This window comes from Neophocaena asiaeorientalis, unplaced genomic scaffold (genome assembly GCF_003031525.2).
Source record: "Neophocaena asiaeorientalis asiaeorientalis breed wild unplaced genomic scaffold, Neophocaena_asiaeorientalis_V1.1 scaffold540, whole genome shotgun sequence".
In the NCBI taxonomy this organism is placed as follows: domain Eukaryota; kingdom Metazoa; phylum Chordata; class Mammalia; order Artiodactyla; family Phocoenidae; genus Neophocaena; species Neophocaena asiaeorientalis.
The window spans coordinates 4,501,610-4,509,628 of record NW_020172141.1 but is presented as its reverse complement, the minus strand read 5'-3'; the positions used below and the strand labels follow the sequence as shown (position 1 = coordinate 4,509,628).

At 48.7% G+C, this 8,019-nt stretch overlaps 1 pseudogene; it reads left to right on the top strand.

The window, feature by feature from the left end:
* The first annotated feature begins 284 nt into the window (after positions 1–284).
* LOC112404640 (heat shock factor-binding protein 1 pseudogene) lies at positions 285–3,774 on the top strand (annotated as a pseudogene).
* The last annotated feature ends 4,245 nt before the right edge of the window (positions 3,775–8,019 follow it).

Genomic DNA, 8,019 nt, shown 5'->3' with positions numbered 1-8,019 from the left:
GTTTGCTTGTTTTTGTCAATTGTTGAGGCTTCTGTGGGTCAGGAGTTCCGGTGGGGCGCATCAGGAAAGGCTCAGGTGGGGCCGGAGGATCCGGCACAGACCAACTGGAATGAATGTCTGGTGCCTCTCCCGGGTCACGGCTTGACCAGCTGGGGTGAGCTGGATTCACTTAGAGACCCTCTCGCGCCTCATCTAGTCACTGACCCCAAGAGAGTAATCCTATCTCGGTTGTGGATTGAGTTCTGTCTGGTTTCTGTCTGGCTTCCTTCCTTGGCATTACGGGCATGAGAGAATCATTCAGTTCGTTGTCTGCGGTCATCCGCTCCTTCTGGCTGCTACTCAAGGTCCTACAATGTGAAGAAACCTCGAGTTACCTCTTCGTTCTGCTCTTGATAAGCACCCAGGCCGTGTCCGGTGACCACGTGCATACGTTTCTGTTTGGTTCACACCCAGCAGTGGAGTCGCTGGGCCGCAGGGCACATCTCAGCACTGACAGTAATAAAGTGGACTCCAGGGCGGTTGGACAAGTCGCACTCACCAGCTGAGTATGAGTTTGTTGCTTTGCATTCTCACCAGTACTTGGTGGTGTCCGTCTTTTTACCCATTTGGTGAGTGTAATAGGAGGGTCTTAACCTCCTCCTGGCAGGTCATAAGCTGCATTCTACAGCCCAGGGACATCCTCTGGGGCTGGTGTCACTGGAGGAGGACCAGTTGCCTCACCTCTGAAGCCACGAGGAGCAGCCCTCAGGGACCACAGCTTCCTGGCAATTGGTTGGACAGATGGTGATTTGAAAATCGGTGGAAGTTAATTTGGGGACGTGGGTAGTGGTTTTGTTCTCTGGGTTCCCTCAGAGGCTGCGGCAGCCCCAGATCCTGAGTCAGGAGACCTGGATCCTGACGCATTCCTGCTTTGTTTATTTTATATTTTATTTTATTCTATTCTGTTTTATTTTATTGGCTGCGCCGTGGGGCATGCGGGATCTTAGTTCCCTGACCAGGGATCAAACCCATGCCCTCTGCATTGGGATTGTGGAGTCTTAACCACTGGACCCCCAGGGAGGTCCCTGTTTCTCATCATTACCCACCACAAACCAGCTCCAGAGGAAGGGTTCCCCGCGTGCAGGTCTAGCTACGGTGACTAAGCTGGGGCGGCTGGTGCAGGGAGTGGGCAGGGGATGACGGAGGCGGAGCCGGGAGAGTGAAGGGGGCACACGGCAGGTCTTCATTCAACAAGCGTTTGTTTAGCACCCGGACGGGAGAGAGGTTTGGGAGCTGTCGGGGAACACGCAGGAGGTAAAGCAGGGAGAGGGGCTGAGGCCAGACGGGAGAGGAGGGTGGATTTGGTACAGCTACACAGGCCACGACAGGGTGTTGGTGGGTATTAGGGAACCTCCCCTGATTTTCTTGTTTCTAATATTATCTTCAAACTTCCTTTTTAAAAAAAAATACATTTATTTATTTATTTTTGGCTGCGTTGAGTCTTTGTTGCTGCGTGTGGGTTTTCTCTAGTTGCGGCAAGCAGGGTCTTCTCTTTGTTGTGGAGCACGGGCTCTAGGTGCGTGGGCTTCAATAGTTGTGGCATGAGGGCTCAGTAGTTGTGGTGCACAGGCTTCGTGGCTCCATGGCATGTGGGATCTTCCCAGACCAGGGCTCGAACCTGTGTCCCCTGCATTGGAAGGTGGATTCTTAACCACTGTGCCACCAGGGAAGCCCCCTCTAATATTACCTTTACTTGTAACAAAAGCTACAGCATATTAGTGTAGACAAACTTGAAAATACAAGGGACATCCAGTCTTGGCAGAGGTACTCATAGTCTCTTGCTCGATCTGTTTACAATTTTAGAGAGTGAGAGGGATATTGGTAGTGTGTCTATTTTAAACTATGTTGAAGTTTAGTTGTGTGTTCACGTATGTAGATTTCAGAAAAGTATAAATGGTGCTATGCTATTGGGGCCCCCGCTTTCCTCCCCTCTTTCTTGTTTGTTTCCCTTTTATCTGCGTTCACCTCTCCCTTCCTCTCCTCCCATGAGACCCATGTCAGCAACCTATTACAGATTTTCCCCATGCAATGACTGTCATATACAAATATATATAGACCGTTGCTTATAAACACGTATGTGGAAAACATCCTTCCTGTATGTCAGTTTGACAAACGTGGGATCATATGATACACTTTCCTGAATTTTGCTATTCTCAGGTATTGACTGATGGAATTCCTCTAAGTTAACTGGAGCAAAGCTGGTTAACCCTTTTTAATGGTTACATAACATTCCATGGTGTGGACGCACCAGAATATATTCACTCATTCTCTGTTGTTGGACATTCACTGCTCCCTGGTGTGTGTGTGTGTGTGTGTGTGTGTGTGTGTGTTGGCCACTATGAACACTGCTATATTACATTAATCCTTTATGTATTGGTGCTTTTATTTCTTGGAATACATTCCCAGGAGTGGCATTGCTTGGTCTAAGTATATGGATTTTTAAATGTAATGGATTTTTCCAGATTGCTTTCCTAAAGTGCTGTCACAGTTCCATTTCTACCTCTTTAATTTTCCCCGTCTATGGGCAATAAAAAGATGTTTTATTCTTCTTTAATATGTTTTCCCCTGGAAACTAAGGAGGAGGCACATTTTTTTCATATATCTGTAGGCCATTGGATTTGCTCTTTTGTGATTTGTCTCTTTTAATGGAATGTGTCAGAGTTCTTTATGGAATTATATAATACACACACTTTTGTCATTTGCCTTGAGACTATTGTTTTTCCAAATCCATAATTTACCCTTTGCTTTGTTTACAGTATCCCTCATTTCACATTTTTAATTTGCAAACATGTATTTCTTTCCCCCCCTCCCCCATCTTTGGGTTTCCTGTGCTAGTTGGTAAGTTCTATTTTTTTTTTTTTTGCATTTAATTTTTTAAATCCATCTGAAAGTTAGCTTTTCCTAAGGTATAAAAATAAAACTCTACTTTTAAAAATTGCTCTTCCGGGCTTCCCTGGTGGCGCAGTGGTTGGGAGTCCGTCTGCCGATGCAGGAGATGCAGGTTCGTGTCCCGGTCCGGGAAGATCCCACGAGCCGTGGAGCGGCTGGGCCTGTGAGCCACGGCCGCTGAGCCTGCGCGTCCGGAGCCTGTGTTCCGCAACAGGAGAGGCCACAACAGTGAGAGGCCTGCGTACTGCAAAAAAAAAAAAAAAAAAATTGCTCTTTCATTTTCCCAGGATAATGGATTAAGTGAAGCACCTCTGTTTTGCGACGTCTCTGGCATTCCTTTTATTCCCGTCTGCTACGTTGGGCCCAGGGACTTCTGTGGTGGAAGCAGGTCTAGTAGACGTTTTACTGGAGGACTGGCCCTGAGAGTTGGGAGTTCAAAGTCAGCACAGTGGCTCACGGCAGAGATCATGCAAGATGTAGAGAAAAAATGTGACTCCGGGTCAGTGAGGCGGTAAAGTTGAGCATCTCTTAAGAAGGCCTGTGCCAGTCTGTGAGGACAAACAGAAGTGGAGGTGACAGTCTGAGACAGCACCACCAGGCCAGGAACCAGGGAGGTGGCCGAGACTGACCCCAAGACTGTGCAGGATCTCACCTCTAGTGGTGCAGACACTCCTGCAACAGATGCAAGGTAAATGGCAGACCGAGTCCAACCAGATCATTGGAAGAATTGAGGACATGAGCAGTCGCATGGATGACCCAGAGAAAAACATCACAGACCTCGTGATACAAGCTGGGGGGGAAGAGCTGGATGGTGAAGACAAGACCCCTGCTGCACAGAAGAGCTGAGTGGTGCTCATTTACACTGGAATCTGGAGCACCCTTTCTACGAGCCAAGAGAAGCCAGATGGCTTTTTGCAGCTAACTACTATGCGTGGACATGTTTTATATTCTAAAGTGTGCATTTTTCTCAGCACATGTTATATAGTTAGTTCATAGAGTGATTTCCCTCCCCTGCCGCCCCATGTTTCCTGAACACGGTAACTTCACATCTTGGACCTTGGTCAGTTGTGCTGTTAAACACGAAAACTTTGGCAGTTCCTGAAAAAGAAAGAAAGAGAAAGAGAGAGAGAGGAAGGAAGGAAGGAAGGGAGGGAGGGAGGGAGGGAGGGAGAGAGAGAGGTGGGGGGAGAGAGAGAGAGAAAGAAAGAAAGAAAGAAAGAAAGAAAGAAAGAAAGAAAGAAAGAAAGAAAGAAAGAAAGGGAGAAAGAAAAGAAAGAAAGAAAGAAAGAAAAAAGAGAAAGGAAGGAAGGAAGGAAGAAAAGAAAGCCTATGCCAACCAAAGAGGGGCTGGGAACCTAGGAAGAGTAAAAAAGTGGAGTCAAGGTGACAGAGGGTTAGGATTTTCAGTTGCCTTGATGGGTGAGGGCCTCCAACACTGTTACCCAAGGTCAGAGAGTAACCCTGGCTTTGGTCCAGCTCACTCAGTACCTCTGGGGCTTTGGCTCTCTGGTGGCTTTGCAGGATCTCCTGATACAAGCATTCTCATCCACTGTACACTTCACTTCTTCATTCATCCAACAAGTGTTTATGAGAAGACGACATGGAAAAAGTGCCTACCCTTGAGGAGCTTATTCTCTAGCGGGGGAAACAGACCATAAATAGGATAAATAAAATAGCTAGGAGGTTAGCTAGTGACAGGGACCAAGGAGGGAACTAAATCTGGGAGGGAGGGAGGAAGTATGGGGGGAGGGGCCCAATTTAAGAAAAGGTGACCCGGAATGACTTCACTGAGGTGACATCGAAGCCAAGACCTGAAGGAAGTGAGGCTGTGATCCATGTAGAGTGGAGGAATTCCAGGTACAAAAGCCCTGAGGGAGGGGTGTGCCCGTATCCCAGCATGGCTGCGGCTGAGTGGACCCGGGACAGTGATTGGAGATGATGTCACAGGGAAAACTGGCCGGAGGCTGTAGGGTCCCACAGGTTCCTGGGGCAGATGAGAAGCCTTTGTAAGGTTTTTAAGGAAAGAACAACATCATAGCAGCAAAACTGAGCAGAAGTTGTTCCCACCCCTAGAAGAAACGATGATTGTATGATGCAACCGTGGTGTTAGCCAACTAGCCAGCGCCACGGTGGCAATCATGTTGCAATATAAGTGCATCAAATCACCGTGTCGTGCCCCTGGCACTTACACAATGCTAAACGTCAACTCTATCTCCGTTAAAGAATTGGGCAGAAAGCAGAGATTCCCCACATACCCCTGCCCCTACGCACGCACAGCTTCCCCTAGCATCAACACCCCACCACAGGGTACATCTGTTACCACTGATGAAGCTGTGTGGACACGTCGTCACCACCCAGAGCCCAGAGTTGACATGAGGCTCACCCCTGCTGTGGTGCATTCTGTGGCGTTGGAAAAACATCAGAGTTGAGAGAAGTTTCCCTCTCTTCCTACTTGGCTGAGCGTTTTTTTTAAATTGAAGTCTAGTTGATGTACAATATTATATAAGTTACAGGTGTACCACGGTGATTCACAACTTTTAAATGTTATCCTCCATTTGTAGCTATTATAAAATATTGGCTATATTCCGTGTGCTGTACAATATGTCCTCGTAGCTTATTTTGCTGAGAGTTTTTATCGTGAAGGCATGTTGGATTGTGTCAAATGCTCTTTTCGGTTTACTTTTTTTAAAAAATTAATTAATTAATTAATTAAATTTTGGCTGCGTTGAGTCTTCGTTGCTGTGTGCAGTCTTTCTCTAGTTGCGGCGAGCAGGGGCTGTTCCTCATTGTGGTGCGTGGGCTTCTCATTGCGGTTGCCTCTCTTGTTGCAGAGCACAGGCTCTAGGTGTGCGGGCTTCAGTAGTTGTGGCACGCGGGCTCAGTAGTTGCGGCTCGCGGGCTCAGGAGTTGTGGGACACGGGCTTAGTTGCTCCACGGCATGTGGGATCTTCCCGGACCAGGGCTTGAACCTGTGTCCCCTGCATTGGCAGGTGGATTCTTAACCACTACGCCACCAGGGAAGTCCTTGGTTTACTTTTTGACGGTTGAACCTTTCCTCAGAAATCAGTAGGAGGGCTTCTGACCTGTATTTGTGTGTTACAGCCTGTGGGAGCTTGATTAACGTGAACTGTCCCTGAATCTGACACCCTGGCCCTCGGGGCTCATGAGATCAGGTGTGGTGAGTCCCCTGGGGGATGACAGCAGGGCCGCTTGCTCCCCCATCCACTTCCTGCCAACACCCCCCATGCTGGGCTGACCTCGCCTGTGTCTTGGGCTTTGCATCTAGTTCCGCTGACCTCTGCTTTTCTGCTCCGAGACCCCGTGCACAGTCTTGGTCCTTGTTGCCTGTGGTTCTGCTTCTTGCTTCCTTTGAGAGAGGCTCCCAGCCTCCTCGAGCTTCCTTCCCGAGAGGCTGGCCCGCCAGCTGTGCCGCTGACCTCAGACGGGGGCTCCCAGAGGCAGAGGAGGTGGCCTGGCGCCCTGCGCTCAGGACAGAACGCTCACTTCCTCCTGTGCTGGCTGAAGACCTCGGATCAGCAGTTCTCCCCACATCTGGTGATTACAGCACGACTGTAAACAAAGCCTCTCGCCTCTAAGGAGCAGCCCCTGCACACAAGCCCAGGGCCTGCACACAAAGCCGCTGATTTGCACCCTGAGGGCAGCCTTAGTTGGGAGATGATTAGGGCGGGTCTGTCTTTGTAATTAAACCAAAGAAAACTAGCTCTCCAGCCTCTTCATCGTACATCATCCAGACCTTCCAACTGCACTACCAAATGTTTCCCGTGCCAGCGAACCCTCTCTGCCACCACCTGTTTCTGAAGAATCACGATCTCCGTTTCTACAGAAGGCACAGAGGCCCAGAGAGGTGAGGGAAAGGCCGAAGACCCCCCAGCAAGGATATAGCACCATGTGGAATCAAACCTACTTTCATTCAAACAAGCACAGTGCAAATAAGGTCTGGCCTCCTGGGTGTGGCTTCTTCCACCGGCCTGAGGTTGGACCAGTGGGGCAGTTCTCAAGTTTTCTCATCTCGGAATCCTTCATACCCTATGGGTGGGTCTCACACACTGAACCAATCTTTCACCTACTTGTTGTTTTGTGCATCATGCGTCGGTCATTTGGAAAATATTGGTTCATTGGGTTACGCTGCTTTTCCAAATATGACACATTTCACCATACAATATTTTAAAAAATCACACATATATTAGATCTCATCAGAAACGTCTTTCAGGAAGGGAAGCTATCAAGGCCGCCGTGGTGAATATCAGTTTTCCACCATTCTAGTTTTTGCTTGAAAACTCAAATTTCATCCCAGGCAATAATATAATAAATACCAGCAGTGTTTTCTTCTCAAAGTGATAGGCTCGCTTCCTTCATTTTCACGAAAATGTCTTCGCAAAACCCAAGCCTGAATAACCGGCTTGTCGAGGGTGCTCTCACGGGGGTCCACGGCGGGTGGCCAGAGCTTCCCGGGAGACAACCATCACCCCTCGCTGTGCAGAAGGGCTTCCTGTGTCCTTCCCATGTTGTCCCATGTAACATTAAAAACAGGCATTTGAGGGTCGAGATTTAATAAAATTAATAATTGTTACTGCTTCATCAAGACACTCTTAAGGGAAACTGGCTCTTTTTTTTTTAAATGGCAAGTGCCTGGCGGGGAAGAGTACGGTGACCACTGGCACAGTGTGTCCAGATTCCTGCTAGGGGGTCACCATTGCTTTTGCATCATCAATGCAAATATTCACATAGTGAAAAAGACAATTCACGTCTTAGTGTTACTAGGAAAATAGTTTTGACCTTGCAGACCTTCTGAAAGGGTCTCAGGGCACTTGGGCAACCTGTGAGCTGCTGGACCTGGGTTGAGATATCGACCTCAACGTCAGCCTCTTGCCGCCAGCAGGTAGGGACCCCTTCAGCCCCTAAGGCATGGGAGGCCTTGGCTGCGATTCCGGGCAGATGAGCCCAGGAAGACCACGAGCTGTGACTGGTTCATTTAAAGCGAATTTTCTCTTTTCTTCCCCAGCATCTCCTGGGCAACGCTCCCTGGTTGGGACCCTTCCCTGGGAAAAGCTCGCGCACATTGGGTGGGGC